The sequence below is a fragment of the Herpailurus yagouaroundi genome, unplaced genomic scaffold (assembly GCF_014898765.1).
Source record: "Herpailurus yagouaroundi ecotype Mexico unplaced genomic scaffold, PumYag 163, whole genome shotgun sequence".
NCBI classification, from domain to species: Eukaryota; Metazoa; Chordata; class Mammalia; order Carnivora; family Felidae; genus Herpailurus; species Herpailurus yagouaroundi.
Genome location: NW_024412404.1, coordinates 47668678 through 47689945, shown reverse-complemented (window position 1 = coordinate 47689945; position 21268 = coordinate 47668678). Strand labels below are relative to the sequence as shown.

General features: G+C 44.1%; 1 long non-coding RNA gene across 2 annotated transcripts; it reads right to left on the bottom strand.

The window, feature by feature from the left end:
* Positions 1–1615: 1615 nt before the first annotated feature.
* Positions 1616–20417, bottom strand: LOC121037549 (uncharacterized). 2 transcript variants are annotated; one of them, XR_005793824.1, is made up of 5 exons: positions 20087–20417; positions 19241–19500; positions 3400–3469; positions 2112–2208; positions 1616–1895 (listed from the first exon to the last, which is right to left on the bottom strand). It is a non-coding gene; the product is annotated as an uncharacterized LOC121037549 (long non-coding RNA). The 2 variants fall into 2 exon arrangements; XR_005793823.1 differs by lacking the exon at positions 20087–20417 and adding an exon at positions 19967–20057.
* Positions 20418–21268: the final 851 nt, after the last annotated feature.

The window sequence follows — 21268 nt, the reverse complement described above, 5'->3', positions numbered from 1 at the left end:
CCACATGACTGAGTTCTAGCCAATAGAAGTTATGTGGAGCATTTCTGGGTCGAACCTTTCAATAAGCAGGTGTGCCCCTTTACTGTCTCTTTACCTTCTGAGACTGGTTGCATATGATGAGGAAGTTCTAGGAGGGGCAGAGCCACAGGACAAAAGAATCTGATTCCTGAATCCCTGGCACTGTGTGCCAGGGAGTTACCCAACAAACAGGAACAATTGCCTCAGACTGTTGTGTGAGTGGAAATACATTTCTGTTGTGCTCAAGTCATTATACATTTTGGGTCTATTTTTAATAGCAGTTTACCTGCCTTAAGTAATACAGAAATTAGTGTCAGAGAGGGAGTGCTAATGTAAGAAACACCTAAAACAGGTGGCATTTACTTAGTAGTTGTGCCATGAGAAATAAGACAATAGAGCAGGCTGCAAAAATGGGCACCCATGTTATGCAGTGGCAAAATACTTGTTAAAACTGTCGCCCACAGTCATTTGGAAGGCAGACCAAGATGGGCCCGTAGCTCTAGGGGGAGCCATTAGAAAGAGACAGAGTGTTAGCGCATGTTAGAGTTGAGCTCCTTTCTACTTACAACAAGTTGCGCTGCTAGAAAAATGTGGTCCCTGGCAATAATTGACCAGTTTATAAGCAGAAATAAAAGAAAAGGAAGACAGCCCTCAAATCTGGAAAAGTGTATTGATTCTAGATCCCAAATGGAAAGAAATAAGACTAAAGAAAAAAAAAATCCTAGACTTAGGACAAAAACTCATTAAGAATTCTCAGTTAAATATGGGGCACCTGGGTGGCTCAGTCAGTTAAGTGTCTGACTCTTGGTTTTGGCTTAGGCCTTGATCTTGTGGTTCATAGGATTGAGCTCCATGTCGGGCTGGTGCTGTGGCATGGAGACTGCTTGGGATTCTCTCTCTCCCTCCCTCCCTCCCTCCTTCCCTCTCTCTCTCTCTCTCTCTCTCTCAAAAATAAATAAGCTTGAAAAAAAAAGTTAAAAAAAAAAAAAAAGAATTCTCCGTTAAATGTAGCAGCTCAGCCCCTGTAGCAAAACTCAGATTAAGGGTGTAGCCTTTCCACCCGAGTCTATCATTCAGATGACCTCAAGGTAGCTGCCATTAAGTTGAGAGAAAGCTATGGACAGGAGGAAAAAAATAATTTAGGCTTCAGAATTATATCCAGGAAAAAATTTGGGGTGTGGTTACTGGCACTTGGAACCCACTGGAAGCAAATAAATCAGAAGATTACTAAGTTTTGTAGGGAATTGTATTACTAAGGAGTCACAAGCTGGGATGAAATCATCTTTGATTGGTCAAGCTTGCCCTTTGTTCCTAGATTTGCCTGAGAAGAGAGTGGGCTAGGAAGGCTGTACAGTCTTTCAGGAGTATACTTTGGAAGTGGCCCAAAAGGATAATGGACAAGGAAGGATATCCAAAAGGATGGAGCAAGGGGCCTTAGAGAAAAATAGATAATGAAACCCTCCCAGAGAGCAGATTAAAGGACTAAGCAAGGCGTTTATCCCCTCTTACCTGGCAAAGGGCCTTCACACTGCCCACCTAGCAAGATTCCATTGTGCTATTAACCAAGGACTCTTTCCCATTCTCCCTTTTTCTGAATGAGAGTTTTATTGCAGTTCTCAAGTCCCTGTTCCTCCATGGCATAGCAGATGTGGATTGGAGGAGCAAATAACTGGGTCTTTTAGTTAATAATTGTTGGACCATCAGGAGCCACATGTAGATCTGATTGAGGAGACGTTGTGTTCTCCAGAGTCCCAGAATTTCAAGTGGTTGTAGAGACTGAACGGAGCTCTGGGTTATTTTCCTTAAGGAGGACGTGGGTGTAGGCTCTCTGTGCGGGATGAAGGGTGAAAATGGACAGTTGTGTCTGGAAGGGAAGACTGATAGATTGACAGCTATTTGCTAAAAATCTGTTTCCTCTTCTTCTTGAATGCACAGCTAGGCCACAATTCCCAGGCTACATGTGCAGTTGGATGTGTCTATATGAGCGAGTTCTAGCCAACAGAATGTGAGTGGAAGTGATACAGGCCATTTCCAGGTCAAGAAGGTTGTGTGTCCCCACCTTACTTCCTCCCCCTTCTTTTGGCTGGACATACATAATGATGAGGTCCTGGACCCTTGGGGATAGTACAGCCACAAGCTGGAAGGCGCCTGAGTTTCTGAATCATCACATGGAAAAGAGCTGTCTTCAAACTGTTGAGTAAGTAAAAAATAAACTATTGTTTTTGAACAGTTATAAGTGTACTTGTTACCGCAGCTTAGCCTACTTCATTAATACAAGAAGGAACATGGTCTCTCTCTCTCTCTCTCTCTTTCTCTCTGTCTGCTTAACCCTTTCTCTCTCACTTAAGTCTGGTTGTCATTGCTCTGCCTTATGTATCCCAGATGTTAACAGGCATTTCGTTTTTCCTTGAGTTCTATATGAAACTAGAATAAACTCTCAATTCCTCCTTCTGTGGGTATCCAAAGCCTTTTCCACAGTGTCTCTGAATTCCCAACGGATCTTATGGATTCCTTTCCTTCTTGAGTTCTTCAGCTCATGTGGTCTCTGTTCTGTTCCACAGTGACCAGACGTGAAACTCAGACCCTTTTCTGACTCACACACACATACACATCACACACACCCCTCACACCAATTATTTATGGGCATGAAAGTTTGTGCCGAGGATGACAAGGAAGAAATGGAGGAAGAGCTCACAACCACGGTTGTGCAAACTTTAAATGGAATGTAGGTGTTGCCATTTTTAAGTCACCCGCTGGTTCGCTTTACCCACTCTGAACTTATCTCCTTAGTTTCCACTCTTCTCTCTCTCTTTTTCTCCTTCCTCTTTTCTTGTAACAGGAACCAGACAAAATCTCTTGGAGATGGACAGATGAACAATCTGGCACTCTGGAAATACTAATAAGGAGATGTCTTTTTTTTTTTTTTTTTTTTGAGGGGGAGAGGGGGAGAGAGAGAGAGAGAGAGAGAGAGAGAGAGAGAGAGAGAGAGAGAATCTCAAGCAGGCTCTATACCCAGCATAGAGATCAGTATATAAAGTGTGGATTGTGTTCCAAAAAGATCAAAAGCCACACCAAAGTCCAAACCAGACAATGACCTTCACTCCTAACTCCTGGCCCACAGGTTTGATGCAGGTCCTGAGGACATTTATCTCAGAGGGTCTCATTTCCTCTCTGACTGTTCCTGCCATCTTGACAGATCTTCTTAGCTGACCTGTGGTTTTGTATGTGGTTCTTGCTCCCCACTCATTCAGATCTAAGACTTTGTTCCTCTCAGTTCCATGCTCAGGCCCAGCCCTGGGAAGTCCAGCCTGGTCAGACTCCCAGAAAGGGAAAGTTGGATGAATGACAGCAGCCTGGGTCAGCCCTCCGTTGCCCACTTACCAGTAGCTATAACTTCTTTGGTTTCTCAGCCCCCTGTGATCTTGGCAGACGGTTGGTTGAAGTCTCTAGTCTGAAGAAGCAGGGCTTCAAATTAGTTGTACTCTTCAGGGTCCAGTATCCTAATTTCAGGGCCTCACTTGCTCTCTGAACTGTGGCCCAGCACTACCTATGCCTAATTGGAACCACTGGGGTATTTGCTTAAGTTTTTTGATCTATACTCTCTGTGCTGGGGTTCTGCATGCTGCCCAGATCTTTTTTTTTTTTTTATAACGTTTATTTATTTTTTTGGGACAGAGAGAGACAGAGCATGAACGGGGGAGGGGCAGAGAGAGAGGGAGACACAGAATCAGAAACAGGCTCCAGGCTCTGAGCCATCAGCCCAGAGCCCGACGCGGGGCTCGAACTCACGGACCGCGAGATCGTGACCTGGCTGAAGTCAGACGCTTAACCGACTGTGCCACCCAGGCGCCCCGAATGCTGCCTAGATCTTGTAAGCCTAGTTGTCCTTGGAACTGGACAATATCCCTGAAGGACAATATCCCCCTCTTATTGGTGGGCCCTGGTTGGTTCCTTTGTCTAAATAAGCTGATCACCCGGAAGCAAAACCCTGCTGCCTGCCTGTCTTCCAGTGTCCCCTTCTTGACATTGCCCAAGGAGGTCACTTAGAAGCCAGCTGAAGACAATAACTTTCTACATCCTGATCTTCAATTTCTTTCTGCTTCCTGATCTTCAATTTAGTCTTGATGTCTTTCTTGGAATCTGTGACCTTAGTTCTTTTACTTCCTCTCTCTTTTGAACTGACCAAGCCTTAGAGAGGCATCCGCAACTCCCTCTAACTCCACACTGTGTTGCCAGATTTGCAAATAAGAATACAGGGTACCCTGTTAAAATATAAACATCAGATAAACAATAAATACTATCTGCAAGTCCCATGCAATATTTGGGACTTACTGACACTACAGATTTATCCATAGTTTATCTAAACTTCAAATCTAGGTGTGCATCTTATATTTTATTTGGCAATCTTACATCTACAGTTCCTTATAGAAGAAACGGTCTTAAGCTCTTCCTTAAGCATACATAGGTGGTCCTATGCCACAGGATTCCACCCCCCTCCCACCCCCCCCACCCCCACCCCAAGCCAGAGCTGATTGGATCAGGGGTGAGCACTTGTCCTAAAGGCAGCCAGTCCGCTGGCTAGCCCACAGGCTATAAGATAGCCTAATATATAAAAGTTTTGCACAAGTGGGTTAATAGTGATCAAGTGACCTAACCAGATGCTGTCTCTCAGGGCTCTGAGCTCAGTGAGAGAAGGTGAGTCAGTTGGTAGGAGGAACACCCCCACACCTACTTCCCATGTCTTACTACCATGCGAATCTCCAGATACTGAAGCCTGCCGGAATCAGCGTAGAAATTTGGGCCCTGTACCTTTTGCTGCTGTCTGCCCCTCTGAAATCTCAGTTTTGGCATCTTCCTGTCCCCATCGTCCCAGTGCCTAGCTCAGGACCTGCACATGCCTGGAGATGAATGGATACATGCATGTGCTCTCTTTTGGGTTGAGGTGGTTGTGTGTGAGGGGTTAGAAGCCCTGCCTATGGCTTCTGGCCTTGCATCCTCTGCTCATCTAACCTTGGGCATGTTACTCAAATTCCCTAAGCCTCCATTTTCTCCTCTGTAAAATGAGGGTGGTATTATTTGCCTGTTGTGAGGTTTAAAATAGCAGATGTGTGAAAGCCTACACATAACAAGCCCTCTAAAACATTTAGTGCATCTAAGTAGAAGGAAGTTTTTTACGGGAGAGTCGCACTTGGCAAGACCTCTTGTAAGTAAAAAATAAACAAACCTCATGATCCAAGGCTCCTCCTAACAAAGGATGGCAGCCTTTTATGTTGGCCAGCTGGCAAGAGAATAAGCAGAGTTTCTAATTCACTGGCTTTCAGGTTAAAACCTTTGCAATTTTGAACAAAGTCTTAATTTTAGAGTATTTGTATATGCAGCCTTTCAAAAATGAGTCTTTATTATCACTTTTACATTACACATTTTAGATCTATCCCAATCACACTCGTTTAAAATTCTCTGCACTCCACGATTGGAGAGAGGGGAAAATGAAAAATGCACTTTGTGATGCAAAACGGATCATTCTTCATGTTTCTGCACAGCTGCATGTCCCCACATCGCATTAGCCTCTAGATCTGCTCGGCATTCACTCTGGAATTTTTTAAATGTCATAACAGCATGCTTTCAAAATAATATGCTCGCGCACCCCCATCCCCAAGCGTGTAATATTGTCAGGATGTTTTATCTGGTGCCGTATATCTTGCACATGACGGATCCATTTCCCCAAACAAACCATCACACATGTCCACACTGTCTATAAATTTTGAATCTTGACATCTACGCTATTACCCTCTGACGTTTGGATTGGCCTGAGTTGGGCATAATTGGGGGGCGATGTTTTCAAGGAATGAAGGAGATGTCACTCTTTCTTCCTGATGGGTCCCCTCTGGAGAAAGTGATGTCAGGGACACGCAAGACTTAGCCCTGCTGGAGAAAGCTGCAGAGGCTCTCCCCGGGGTACCAGGAGATTAAGCAGGCCCAATCTGTAAGCATCCTCACTCCAGGGGTGATAACAAGGTCATTCTGTACTTAGGTTTGGCTTTACAGTAATACATCTGGCATCGATAGTTTCCTTCTTTCCAAAGTGCTTTCCTATTTATGATCTCATTTTGCTCTCACAGGAGGAGGAAAGGTTGCTGGTTAGAAAGAGAAAACCTGAGTTTCTCCTGCTCTGGGGCTAGGCAGGTCACTTTACTATTCTCATCTGTAAAGGTTCTTCATCCGTAAAGTGGTATCATAATTGCTGTGGGGTGTGTAGGGTTGTATAAGTCCAAATGTCCCTGTGTGTTGAGCAGGAAAGTGCTCTGGGAAATGCAAAAAACTATAGACAGAAATGTGCTATGAGGATAAAAGTCACTTACACAACCTGGAAGGAACCTATGAAGTGACACAGTAAAGAGGTGTTCAGCCTTTGTCTTGTGAAGGCCCTCACGTGAATCGTAGTCAAGAACAGGAAATATTACTCTGGCAGGCTCAAATTTTTGGTCTCTCACTTCCAAAGGCACCTAAATTATAGGTCAAATGTCATTGCTGGTGTTGGCTCTTTTCTTTCTCACTTAAGAAAGCACATCAGAGGGGCGCCTGGGTGGCTCAGTCGGTTGAGTGTCCGACTTCAGCTCAGGTCACGATCTCACGGTCCGTGAGTTCGAGCCCCGCGTCGGGCTCTGGGCTGATGGCCCAGAGCCTGGAGCCTGCTTCCCATTCTGTGTCTCCCTCTCTCTCTGCTCCTCCCCCGTTCATGCTCTGTCTCTCTCTGTCTCAAAAATAAATAAACGTTAAAAAAAAAATTAAAAAGAAAAAAAAGAAAGCACATCAGAATGTAAGCAGGAGAGATATTATTATGAGGGTAACCTTGACTTCATTCAACTTATTTTCCAAAAATACAAACTCAGGATCCTTATATATAGTAAAACCTCGACTCAAATTGACTTAAGCAAAGGATAAAATTTACAGACTTGTGTAATAAAAGAACATCCAGGACCAGAAACTTCAGTTATGGCTGGATCCAGGGACTCAAATGGTTTCATTAGGACTTACACTATCTCTAGGTTCTACTTTCCTTTGCATTGACATTTTCAGAGTCTCTTCATGAGCGATAAATGACTGCTGGCAGCCTTAGTCTTGTATTCTCAAAGTTTAGCAGCCTCTGTGAAAAGAGAGCCTTATTTTCCCAATAGTTCCAGCATAAATGCTAGGATTAAGACTCATTGGAATGACTTGGAAGTGCTGCCTCCTGTTCCTGAATCAGCCCTTAGGTTTGGGTCAGTGGGATGTGTCGACTGGCAGGGACTGTATTTTCTCTCCCCACCTCCATCTTCCATGGAGGTAGGGTCAGCCTTATCTGAACCAAATAGTCTAAGAGTGGGTGTGTGTTATTCCCCAGAGGAAAATTGAGGGGCTGTTACCAGGAACCAGGAGAACAGAGGCTGGGTGGGCGAAACTAACAGATGTTCACTATAGTAAACATGGTACTTAGACCATTATTAAGAAGAACGCACAACTCATATCACAACTGGGTTGTGATTTACCAGTGTGTTAGAAAAGCACGATGGAAACCCTCTATCTAGTTCGTCTCTCTCATTTTCCACATTTTCTTATAGCTTGATAAGTTGGTTTTGGACATAATGAGCTGAAGTTTTATTTGTGATTTTGATACCTCATCAGAGGTTTTTCTTAATGTAAGGAGCCAACCTAAGGGGTCTTCTAACAAGTTTTCCAAGAAACAAAAGACCCTTCCAAAGGTGAGGAAGAGATTCCTAAGGCATGCTTCATATAGATAGCATCCATACTTCTTGCTGTGGGAAAAGAGACCTTATAAAATTTAATACCTTTGATTTCCCAGCTTTGTCGTGACCTAGGGGCAGTAGAAGGAAGTGCAAGTTTTATGACCTGGATTTAGAGACAAGGACATTGAAGTAGAGAGAAGACCAGGTTCCTGTGTCGACTGCATGACTAGCTATATTCCATGGTATGACTTGAGGCACTTCGTAAGGCCTACTCTTTCCGGAAACCTCTAAAACAAGTAGTCTCTGCCACCGATGTGCTTTCTTAATGAGATGTGTGTAGTTTAACTGGATCAAGGCATTACGTTGCTAGGAGGTCAACCCATAATTAATGCTTTTTTAGGTTTCAGTTCAATTCAACAAATAGTTATTGAGGGCTTATTACTTGTATCACTTAGGGCACTTTGGGTTGCAAGTAACAGAAAATCCAGGTCTAATAGTCTAAAAATTAAAAAGAAGTTTTTAACAAGCCCCATGGTAAGGTGGCCTTCAGGTGAGGCTTGATCCTGAGGTTTACCAAAGACGTTTCTTCTCTTTCTCCTCAGACTTCTAGGCTTTCTACTTCACCGTAAGACTGGCTGCCTTATGATCACAAGATGGCTTACAGAATGTTCTGGGAGGTACACACTTCCTTATTTCCATCATTTAGGAGAAAAAACATTTGCTATGCAACAGTTATAAGGGTAGGGCAGTTTTTTTCCCCAGAGAATATCTCCTCCTATCTCACTAGCCTAAACTGGGCCATGTACTACTTATTCCTAAACCAAAGTTTTGGGCCCAGAGGATGGGATATGTTGGTAAACAGGGACCATGCCTGGCACCACCTTCCCCAGACACACATGGGCTGGAGGTGGGGTGGGGCGGACAGGGGTCTTGCCTGAATGGAAAGCCATGTACTGTCAACAGAAAGAAGGGAAATAAATGCAAAAATGCATCTCATTAGGCTCTGGCTTTCTATTCGTGAATAGAATGGTATTAAATCTTTGTCAATACAAAAGAATCAAATTTCAAGGACAAAGAGTATCATTTTCCTTTTGGACGTGTTGAATTTCAAGTGCCTGCAGAATACACGGGCAATGCTGTTGAGCAGAAAGTTAGGAATAAATAAGGACGCAGTACTCAGAAAGTCAGGTCTCGACTGGTGATACAGGTATGGTAGTTCAAGAACCGACAGTGGAGGCAAGTAGGTTCAGGACGAGTGCCCAGGGGCAGTGCAGAGCCAGCGCCCAGGAGTAGCGCAGGGTGAGTGAGAAGGAGCCCTGGCAAGTACAAAAGCAGGAAGGGGGCCCCAGGAGGCTGGAGAAATCGAGGGGACATGCACCGTATCAAGAAGGCCCAGAGGAAGAGCCGTTCATGAAGGAGGGAGGCCAAGTTAATTGAGGCCTCAGCAGTGTGTTCAGTTTGACGGCTGGGAGGTGATCGGTGGCCTCTGTGGATGGAGAGTCAGGGAGGAGAGAGGGGAAGTGAGGCAGTGGTGGCAGTGACAGGGTCCCTCACCCTGCAGACCCTGTCTGTGAAGGTCAAGGGAGAGAGGGCAGAATTCAGGGAAGAGGGAGAAGGCTATCTTTTCCCTAATAGGGTCTTAGAGAGGAAGTACTTTTTGTATCAGGCCTCTAACCTGTTGATGCCCTTCTCTCTGGACGGGGCGGACAGGTGTGGGCATAGCAGGTGTGGGCTGGAGTTAATATAGACGGCAGGCCACAGCCTACACACCCCAAGTTCTTCCTTCTCCCAGACTTGGTAGGGACAGATGGCACCGCAGGTACCCAGGTACCTTCCTGCTCTTCCTCTCCCCCGGTCGGCCCACAGATAAACTCCAGTGGCAGCCTGGGCATCCTGGGGGATAGCAGTTTTCTCCACTCCTCTCCATCTCCCCCCCTAAAGGAAGATACTGGGGCCCCTTCAAACTCCATTCAAGGACCTCCCAGACTGCCTAAAACGTACACTACTTGCCATAGTGTCCAGGCTCCCCAAATCTTCTGGCTTTCACACTTACCTGTATCTTGCAATTCAACCTTCATCTATTTCAAAATCTCCATTTGACCTGCAGGAGTGTCTGTGCCTTGGGGGGATCTGATAAACATTCTTCGGTAGGCCTTAGCCCCTTCATGTCTTCCGTTTTCCTGTGTCAGGGGACTGGGAACCCCCTCTCCTTTTTGGGAAGTGCCCCTGCTGACCCCTTCCTCATGTCTGTCCCCATGGAAAACGCCCCAGACTGGTGTGGTGACGGGGCCCATATGGAGGTATCCCTTGCCTGACTCCTGCTATTTCAACCACTGCTGTTCAGTCCGCACTTCAGAGAGCAAATCTCAATGAGCCTGTTTCTGAGAAGGGGAGTGAGAGTTCACAGCTTCACAGGAACAGGACACAGTTATCGCCTCTAGTTAGCACCTGGGGGCACTCGGTCGGGCTCCCTCCCCTCTGCTGCGATGTAACCTTCCCTGCTCTCTGCCTCAGACCTGGGTGTCTACCGTGTTTACCGAAAGTGTGAGCCACTTCTGAGGTGCAAAATGAGGCTTCCAGGAAATGCAGGAGGTCTCACAGGCGTTTAAGTACTTGGCTGGGGCTAAAGCTGCCCTCATCTGGGCTCCGGGCGCTGGCTTCTCTAACAGGGGAGCTATTAGCTTCTTCCCTGGAATGGTACCCCACCCCACCCCACCCCTCCATAGTGGAGCATCAGCTACTTTGGGTCACCCATGCTCTCGGCTTTGCATTTTTACCTCTCCCTGTTCTGCGTGACAACTGATTTTAGCAGGAGACCAACCTGTTCTGTGCTCAGCACTGTGTACCAACAGTAGGACCACAAAGGTAGATTTTTCCTACCTGTAACTGCCTCCTTATGCTAATGATCTGGCTCCAAAGGCAAGACTTCTGCAAATAAAATATTTAGGGAACCAACCAACTTTGTGTTCAGTTCTTGGAGGAGGAATAACATCAAGGCAATACAGTGACCTGGCACTGTCCAGAGCTGTGCTATCTACTATGGTGGCCACTAGGCACATGTGGATTTTTAAGTGTAAATTAGTTAAGACGGAATAAAATGAAGAACTTAGCTTCTCAGTCATCCTCACCGTAGTAGGTACTCTGTAGCCACATGTGGCTAGGGGCCACCATATTGGACAGTGCAAAATTATTATTTTTACTTTGCAGGAATCCTGTTGGGCAATGTTGGCCTAGAGTGAAGGTTGACTTCAGACAGTAGGTGTAGTTCCAGGTGGGCCTGGAAGGATAGCAGAACTAGAGAGAAGAGGAGGGGAAGGGAGTCCCAGATGGGTGAGACTGTGTTCAGAGGTTAGAATGAACTTGGCCATGTTGGGGCAATCCCCAGGAGGAGAGGACTAGGGGATGATCACTGTGCTGATCTGACAGGGTCATTTTAAGGGTACGATGGGTAATATTTGCAAAGGCCTTGGCATAGTTCATGGCAAAATAAATGTTACCTATTCATGATGTTATTCCTTATTATACTGAAGCTATCTGTAAGTTCACTGCTGTTATTATTTCTGCTTCCATCTTAATTAAAAAAAATTTTATGTGATTGATTAGTCAGTTTTTTCCCTTAATGATTTGTGTTCTTTGTGTCTTATTTAAGAAAATTTTCCTTACCCCAGGATCCTTCCTTACCCCAAGGTAGTCTCTCCTGTATTTTCTCCTAAAAGTATTTTTAAGTAAAGTGTTAACTGAAGTATAATATGCTTACAGGAAAGGGCATAAGTTATAAGAGCTCAGCTCCGTGAATTATGGCCCAGTGGGGGCATTGATTCCTGAGGTCATATATTTCAGCACTCAGCAGAGTGTTCTAAGTTCTTCTAAGAGCCAGGGCGCCTTCCAGTTTGTCCTGCTGCTTCTCTGAGAAATTAGTTGGAATCCTCTTTTCTTTAAGTTCCGTGCCAGTCCCAGCCTCCTTGTCCAAGCACAATTGTTGTTTCGTGGAATCTGCAGCCCCTTGGGACGTTTACAATGTGCAAAGGTCCTGAGGCACAAAGGAAGTTCCCTTGGAAGAAACGGAAGGGGAGGCTGGAGCCCAGAAGGAGGGGCATTGGTGAGGTGGAGGGTGGGACAGAGTCTCACCTAGCACAGAAGTTTAGGGTTTTTAGACTTTTAAAGCCTGTCTGCAGTTGATAGGCCCCGAGAACTGGTGATTATGACACGCAACAAAATCTTCTTTAGAGATTTTTTTAATCTATTACATTTTTAAAAAATTTTTATTATTTAACTCCCCCATGATTCCAATTCTACCTAATTCCCAAGACAAGAAGAGAGACCTGGTTGGTGATGAGATCATACAATAGAAACGTTTTGTTTTACTCTGTCTCCCCTGATGAGCAGTTCCTGCTTTGCTCTTACTTCCTTAAGCCACTCCACAGCTTTTTTGTGCCAAAGAGCTGGGGGAACCCGTGGGGACAGGCTGTTTTTACAGCTGTGCTGAACTCCCAACCTAAGAGCCGTCCATCCCACTCCTCGCACACTCCGGCGACTGGGAGGGAAAGGATGTAAATCACGCCCTCCCCCACCACTTCCCAGTTCATTTGTCTCTGAGCCTTACCCAGGGGCCTCCTAACTTCGGACTTAAGTATTGAGCCAAAACTGCCAAGAAAGGTGACTCTTCAGCATAACAATAAGGCCTACCCCACGGCAAATCTACCCTCCCATCTCCAGGCACGCCTTGCTTTACACAATCAGAGCATTGACAAAACCCTGAGACTGATAAGGCCACATACTGGTCAGGGCCGTCGCCTCTTCTTTGGGAGGAAAAAACCACTTTTCTCCTACATTCAGTGAACTAGAAGGTCTCCAAGGACTCCTTCAGTTTTGACAGTCGTGATTTTATGAAGATGTATAGATATCAGATTCTTAAAAGGCACTGTGGGAGTTCACCAGTAATAACAGAGCTAACATTTATTGTGTTCTTTCTGGGCTCCAGATACAGTGCAAAGTGCTTTTCTTGGGTTCGTTGAGTCTTCAGATAGCCTGTAGGGTCAGGTCTCCTTTCTCCCAATCACCAGTTAGCAGTCGGTGAGAAGAATTGACGTGCTGCACAGCAGAGCAAACTAGAGGGCATTTTCTGGAAACAAGTAAGGCCCAGCTCCTTGCACTCAAGCAGGTGAAGGGCCCCAGCTCCCAGACTGCACGCTGTTTCCAGCCTTTCCCCTGTGGGAACCTGTGCTCTGAGGCAACCCTGTCCTTCTTTCTCTTTGAAATCTGCGGAGGTCTTGCAGCACGTGCTGTTTATGTTGTGAACTTGGGCCAAGAGGAGGTCCTGCAGAGGCCCCACAGCCTCCTCCTCCTCCTCCTTTCTCAGCACTCCGGTGCTCCTATTTTGACCATCCGCTCTCCCGATAAGCCCTCCAAGCCTGCAAAGGTCTCAGTTGCCCCTCAGTATTGGTCTGTCTGTCTGGTGTCTGTCTTTCTCTCTTTTAACAAGAGTCGTGGAGATTGGGAGCACTCCTACCGCCCTGGTATTGTCATTGCAAGCCTCAGTGCCACAGACACCTTTGCCACAGGCATTTTTGCCCCTCAAGTAATTGGCCATAAGGCAGCTGCGCCATAAAAGAAAAAAAAACTAATCGGCTGGCAATTTAGTTTCATTTCTCCATTGACATAGTACTCCCATTTCTTTTGTTATATAAATCTGAGCCCTCCTAGTGGTCTATACAGTGGCACACTTTTGAACCCACATTTCCCATAGAACTTTGGAATGCCTATCAACAGATGTGTGACAATATGCCAAAAGCAAACACCGGTATGGAAGGCTTTCACAATGCAACACAAAGCTCAGTAACAGGTATCCATCCTTGGATTCTGAAATGGCTACCCCTCTTAATGAAGGAAGACGTTTTAGCAGAAAAGAAAAAGTGTGGGGCGCCCGGGTGGCTCAGTCGGTTAAGCGTCCGACTTCGGCTCAGGTCACGATCTGGCGGTCCGTGAGTTCGAGCCCTGCGTCGGGCTCTGTGCTGATTTCTCAGAGCCTGGAGCCTGCTTCAGATTCTGTGTCTCCCTCTCTCTCTCCCCCTCCCCCGTTCATGCTCTGTCTCTCTCTGTCTCAAAAATAAATAAACGTTAAAAAAAAAAATTAAAAAAAAAGAAAAGAAAAAGTGTGATGCTGAATGAAAAGACAAATGAATGAGTAAAAAAAAATACTATATAGTACTATAAACAAAAGATTTTGAAGACAAGTGCTTAGGTACAGTCTGCAAAATAAAATCAGTTATTTGTACAGTATTGCCATAATCTACACTATACGTTTTGAATATATTCAAGTATTTGGCATTTTGTAATAGTCTTTTAAATTTGGTTATTCATTTTTCATGTTTCATTATGTCCTTTTTAACGAATGTCCTTGTTTATTTATTTATTTTTTGTGATTTTATCCCTTTTATTTACTTTGAGAGAGACACAGAGCACGAGTGGGAGAGGGGTAGAGAAAGAGAGAGAGAATTCCAAGCAGGCTCCACATGGTTAGCACAGAGCCCAACATCAGACTTGAACTCATGAAACTATGAGACCTTGACCCGAGCTGAAACCAAGAGTCAGACGCTCTACTGACTGAGCCACCCAGGCACCCGTAATTTTATCTTTTATAGCAACATTGTCTTACGGCCAATTAGTTAATGTGGCCAAAATGCTTCCAGCAAAGATGTTTATGGTGAAACTACCTAGAGCCCTCCCACAGACAGCAAATGTACTAACGCCTCACATATGTCTCAATTACCTGTATTAAGAGTCTTCAACTCAATACTTTCAGGAACAAGGCAGGTAGCATGATGCATGAGACCCACTGGCTGGGCACTGGGCCCCACTGATTAGCTCCACTATGTCTGTTGCAAAATTCTAGCAGGAACCACAGGCCCAATCTAATAGATTTTTTTTCTTGCGGTGGGATCTCTTCATTTTTATGTGTTGGCAACTATTTCTTTTTTTTTCTTTTTCTTTTTTAGAGAGAGAGCGGGGGAGAGGGGCAGAGGGAAAGAGAGAGAGAGACAGAGAGAGAGAGAGAGAGAGAGAGACTGAGAATCTCAAGCTCAGCATGGAGCCTGATGAGGGGCTTGATCCCACAACCCTGGGGTCATGACCTGAGCTGAAATTAAGAATCAGATACTCAACCGACTGAGCCACCTAGGCACCCCACTGATACATATTTTTAGAGATGCTCATTTTACTCTGAGAAGGGGCTGTTTTTAGCAGGCAAAGCATAATTAGAGGAAGGGATGTTCAATAATCAGAAATTGTGGTTTTTTATTCTTGGCTATGGTCCTAAGCATGCAATTGTTTTTCTGATTTTTTTTTTTTTATGCAGGGTTTTGAAGTTCAGGCAGGCCATTACTCTGTTTTTAAATTCCATTTGTTTGAGTTGGGCACGTGTGAGTTAATAATGAGGAAGTGTTATGGCAAGGGACACTCATGACATCACTACCACCTGGGCTGCCGAAATCCTGGAGACCTTGCCAAGCCCCAGTGAGTTGCCCCAGGCCTTGCAAAAGCCAAATCACTGAACAGGAAGGGTGAAGGACTTGTTAGTAGGTGCAAAGTTTGGGGCATTCTGTGTTTTAGTGCCAAAGGCGAAACATCTGGCGAGGTGTAGTTGACTTAACTCAACTGCAAGGACAATTTCAGTGCAGTTGAAATCCTGGCCATGCTCTGTCAAATTCTCTAGAAGTCACACATTGGGATGTCTATAGGGACCTGGACGGTAACATAGAAGAGGCTACATGGTCCAAGGGAGGGCTCCCTGTCCCGTCTTAAGGGAGAAACCCCTGCTCTATTCATGCTGCTTGTTGCTGCATAGAAGGAAGGGCCAGGGTTGCCGAACCAATCTTCAGATTTTCCGAAAGGAGCTGCAGATAGGGATTTTTAAATAGCAAGCCTTTCCTTTTTTAAATGTTGCTGTGTAATTAGAATTTAAAAATGCAACCACCCACAGAAAGGGAGAAAATATTTGCAAATCACATATCTGATGAGGGACTTGCATCTAGAATATATAAAGAACGCTTACAACTCAATACGGAGAGGGGCGCCTGGGTGGCTAAGCGTCCGACTTCAGCCAGGTCACGATCTCGCGGTCCGGGAGTTCGAGCCCCGCGTCAGGCTCTGGGCTGATGGCTCAGAGTCTGGAGCCTGTTTCCGATTCTGTGTCTCCCTCTCTCTCTGCCCCTCTCCCGTTCATGCTCTGTCTCTCTCTGTCCCAAAAATAAATAAACATTGAAAAAAAAATTAAAAAAAAAAAACAAAACAACTCAATATGGAGAAAAACAATCCAATTTTAAAATGGGCAAAGAATCTAAATAGCTATTTCTCCAAAGGACATATGTAAACGGCCAATCAGCTGGTGAAAAGAAGCTCAACATGATTAGCTATCAGGAAATGCAAATCAAAACCACGAGACGCTATTTTTTATTTATTAAGATGGCTAAAATAAAGAAGAAAGATAATAGCAAGTGTTGATTGGGTTGTGGAGAAATTAGAACCGTCGCACATTGCTGGTGGGAATGTGTAATGGTGGAGCCACTTTGGAAAATAGATTAGCACTTCCTCAAAAGGTGAAACATACAGTGACCATATGACTCAACACTTCTATGCCTACATATATACTCAAGAGAAATGGAAGCATGTCCACACAAAAACTTGTCCCTGAATGTTCGTAGAAGCATTATTCACAATATCCAAAGAAAGTGGGAACAACCCAAATGTCCATCAGCTGATGAATGGAAAAAAAAAAGGATTATCTGGAAAAAAAAAAAAAAGGAATTACTACAACATGGATAAACCCCGAAAAAAATTATGCTAAATGAAAGAGGCCAGTTACAAAAGACCATATACTGTAAGATTCCATTTATGTGGGGCACCTGGGTGGCTCGGTTGGTTAAGCGTCTGACTTCGTTAGACGAAGTTCTAAGTTTGAGCCCCGCATTGGGCTCTCTGCTGATAGCACAGAGTCTGCTTCAGATTCTGTGTCTCAGTCAGTTAAGTGTCTGATTTCAGGTCAGGTCATGATCTCGTGGTTCATGAGTTCAAGCCCCGCATTGGGCTCTGTGCTGACAGATCAGAGCCTGGAGCCCGCTTTGGATTCTGTGTCTCCCTCTCGCTCTACCCCTTCCCCGCTCATGCTCTGTCTCTCTCTCTTTCAAAAATAAATAAAAACATTGAAAAAAAAATTCCATTTATGTGACACCTCAAGAAGAGGCAAATCTATAGAAAGTAGATGAGTGGTTGCCTAGAGTTAGAAAGGATGGAGAGAAATAGGAAGTAAATGCTAAAGGATGCAGGTTTCTTTTCCGGGTGATGAAAATGTTCTAAAATTGAATATACTAAAAACCATTGAGTTGCATACTTTAAGCAGGTAAATTGTACGGAAAGTATGGAAAGTGAATTATATCTCAATAAAACTGTTATGAAAAAGGGATATAGTGAGAGCCACACAAAACATATCTGCCAAGCTGTCAACTTTGAGCCTTTTGATTAGAACTTGATCAAATGCACAGCAGGTCTGGAAGGAGCTGGTCAAATACAAAATTCCTAGGAAATTGGAGAGGGGGGTGACCTGCCAGTTCTAAAGTCACACGCCTGTTTAGTGGCAGACCCAGGGCCAGAGCTTGTCTCTTGACCTTTACCTCTCGGCCATGCTGTTTCTATCCAAAGCCCAGCTTTCAAGGCACAGCCAGGAAGGGATTGTGAAAAGTCAACATCAGGAACAGCTGGATATACTCTCATCCCTTTCCCACATTTTACAAAGACTTCTCAAGGAAAGGATAAAATATGGTAAAAAGAAATCCTCCTTAAAGGAAGAGACAGACATAGTGCTTTCCTGAGCCTCTTGTGCTATATCATGGGAAGGTCTGCATGTTTCAGTCACTTACTCTGTATGTTCCTGATTCATTTACACTTAGCTCATCATTATGTTGTTTGTGCAAGAACCATTTGATGTCCAAGAAATCCTTGGGGTGTATTTAAGTTAAAAAAGATTTTTTTTTTAATTTGAACTGAAGAACTGAACTTTGCCAAGAGTAAATAGAACTCAGATATCAAAAGGTCTGAGTTCAGTTTTCACTGAATACAAAGGGTGAGTGGATTCTGAGCTGAGCCAAATGCATTCTCCCACCCTTAATTTATAGTACATTGTTTTGGCAGACGCTACAATCCCCAAAGTTGGCTTTTCTTCCCCCATTCCTTTCTAGGGTGTAACCACAAGCCTATCTTTTGGTTAACTTTACAAAAAAAAAAAAAATAAGGCCATATTGTAACAATTTATGAGAGCCTCACTCATCACTGGTTCTATGACTATCAATTTTATTAGTACAAATTGAAATGTTTGAAAAGGTTAAACCTCTCCTCTGAAGTTGTAATTTTGTTTGATATCCTACCAGAATTTTTAGTTTTTCAGTCCTTTTATCTGGGGTTTTTATCAAAAGGATGTTGCCTGCTTTCCCCCATCTATGGTCAGGCCATCAACCAGTTATTAAGTTGAATACTGGAGGGCTACTCTGCCTGATGTGCTCAGATTTGGAGAATAGAACAGGTCCTTCATTTATCTTTAAAGGAGAAAGGGTCAGAGAAATGAGTAGTATTTTGAGGGTTTTTTTTTTTTTTGTTTAAATAACAAAACCAATCTTAAAACAAAGAAGCAGAGCAAAATTAAGATCACTCCAAATTCTGCCACCTCAAGATAAAGATTGTTAGCATTTTGTAAATCATTTTCCTTATTCTAAAAAATGTATCTACATTAGAAGAGATAGATGTATATACAGACTTATAAAATGGGATATTGCATTGTTTTGTAATCTACTTTTTCCATTTCTTAGTTCATGATTAATTATCAGTATTAATAAAATTATATCTACGTCATGCATAAAATAAGATTCAGTTGTACAGTTGGAATATAACTGAAATGATTCAGTGAGGAGTTTTTCGATGGCAAGTGAACAGCAAATCCGTGTCAAACTGACTTAAACACAAAGGGAAATGTTTAGGCTGACATGTGAAAAGCCCAGTGGGAGATTTGGTTTTGGGCATGGCGGGATTCAGGGCTCAGAGACGACTATGAAGTTTCTGCTTCTTTTCTTCGCTCTCTGCTCTGCCTTTGGCTGCTTTGGTGCTACTCACGTGTTGCACATAGAGGCAGCATCTCCAGAGAACACGCATCCAAATGCTTGATTGGCGGAAGGAAACAAAGCTCAGATCCAGTGCTCACCATGAAACTCTCGTTGCCCTAGTCCCATGGCAACCGCTGGTCCTTGACTACAGCTTATGCCTAGGTCATGAAAGACTCTTGGAATCCCAAGTGTTTCACTAGAATAACATAGATTGAGAGTGAGGGAACAAGGGAAGGAAGAAAGGATGCATCTTCAGAAGGAAGGAGAAGGATGGTTACCAAAAGAGAATGGATGAATAATATGTGGCCAAAAGAACAGTCCCATAATTCATACACCTTAACATTTAGAGCTCACCTGTATTATTTCCTGGGGCTTTTGTCACAAAGTACCACAGACTGGATGCCTCAAACAGAACGTTGTGTTCTCACAGTTGCGGAGGCTGGAACTTGAAGATTAAAGCAGGGTTGGTCTCTTCTGAGTGTCGTGAAAGAGAATCCGTTCCTTGACTCTCTCCTAGCTCCTGGTGGTTTGCGGGCAATCTTTGGCTTGTATGGAGATGCACCACCCTGATCTCTGCCTTCATTTTCACTTGGTGTTCTGTGTCCAAATATCCCCTTTGTGTAAGGATACGCCATATTAGATTAGGGATCCAGCACTTCAGTATGACCTCATCTTAATAATTATATCTGCAATGATTCTATTTCCAGATACCATCGCATTTTGAGGTACTGGAGGGTCGGGACTTCAACATGTGAATTGTGTGGGGGGGGGGGGGGCGGTTAGTTCAACGTATAATAGGTTTTCCCACACTTGATGTTTCTGGCCTCATCTAAGACCCATCTAGCCTGAGTTTGAAGGATGAATCTGGCTGCCTCTTTCTTTCCAGTGTATGGGTTAGGAGGTTGGATGAGGTGACCTCTAGGGTCCCTTCATTAAAGTGTTTGGGGGGCTAGGAATCCATCCTGCTGCCTGAATGTATACCACAGAGCCCCACCACTGACTAGTCACTTGGGCAAGTGACTTAACCTCTGCAAACCTCTACTAGACTTAACCAGTAAAATGAGGATAACAGTCCTTTACTCATTGGGTTGTTGTCGGCCAGGCTCATAGCACTCAGTAAATGTTAGGGACTCGTCCATCTCTTCAAACATGTGGGGACCGAAGAGTCAGAAGAACCTGCTGTGACCTCAGTGTTCTCACCTTTTGTGATGATTCAACTCAACGACCTCTCTCGGAGTTTGTCCCAGAAGTTTCAAAGGGGGAGAGGTGCCTTTTTCTCCAGCAAACCGGAATTCAAATCCAGTCCAGGGAACACCAAGTATTTCTCTTTCTCCTCCAAAGCCAGATGCTGTAAATTCTGAGCAGACTCCTCCCAGACGATGTGATTACGAAATACCTGTTTCTTTTATGTCCCATTTATCTGTCTCTCTGACATTTCCTTTTTTCTCTTACAACTTGATCTTTGCCACCATCTATCAGATGTGGTCTGGAACCAGTCATTTTATTTATAATCTCTCTCTTTTTGGCTCTAGAAATTTGGGGAAATGGAACAGCTGTCTGCTGCCTTTCAAGGCACCACATCTTTTAGTTCTTTCATACTTTTTCTACAGGGCCTGATTTAGCTTGTCTAAATGCGTATTGAATAAGAACCAGAACTTTAAGTTCTTACAGGCAGCAGAACCTATTTGATATAGGGGTATTAGGTCTTTCCTGAGGGTCAAAGCAACCAGTATAGGTCACCTTTTAAAAACGTGGTCACTTTCACTTAGCAAATATTTCCTAAGTGCTGACTCTGTGCCGGGTGCTGTTCTGAGCACCAGGCTCCCTTACCCTTGAGGACTGTACATTCTAGGGACATTCATTCATGCAGAAAATAGACAATGAGAACCTACTACATGTCAGGGATTGTCATTCATTAAACAATACAGATACAGTCCCTGCATTGATGGCCATGTTGTGTGTGTGTGTGCACTTTTGTGTGTGGAGAAGAGGGGACAGAAGACAATACACCCAAGTACATTTTTATTGTAGTAAAAGGTGATAAGCACTATGAAAAAAAATATAGCAGAGTAAGGGGGATTAGGAGTGGTGGGGAGGTTGCTTTTAGTTTTTAATTTTTAATTTTATTAAAAACATTTTAATATAATTTATTGTCAAATTGGCTTACATATAAGACCCGGTGCTCATCCCAACAAGTGCATTTTTCAATAGGGTGGTCAGAGTATGTTTCTTTGAGAGGATGCTACCTAAGCAAAGACTTGAAGGCAAGGTGAGAGAAAGGTGAGGAAGAGAGCCGAAACGTTTGGAGGGAGAGCAAGGCCAAAGGCATGAGTGTGGCCAGCTTTTTCAAGGATAGCAAGGAGGCTAGTTTAGCTGGAGCAG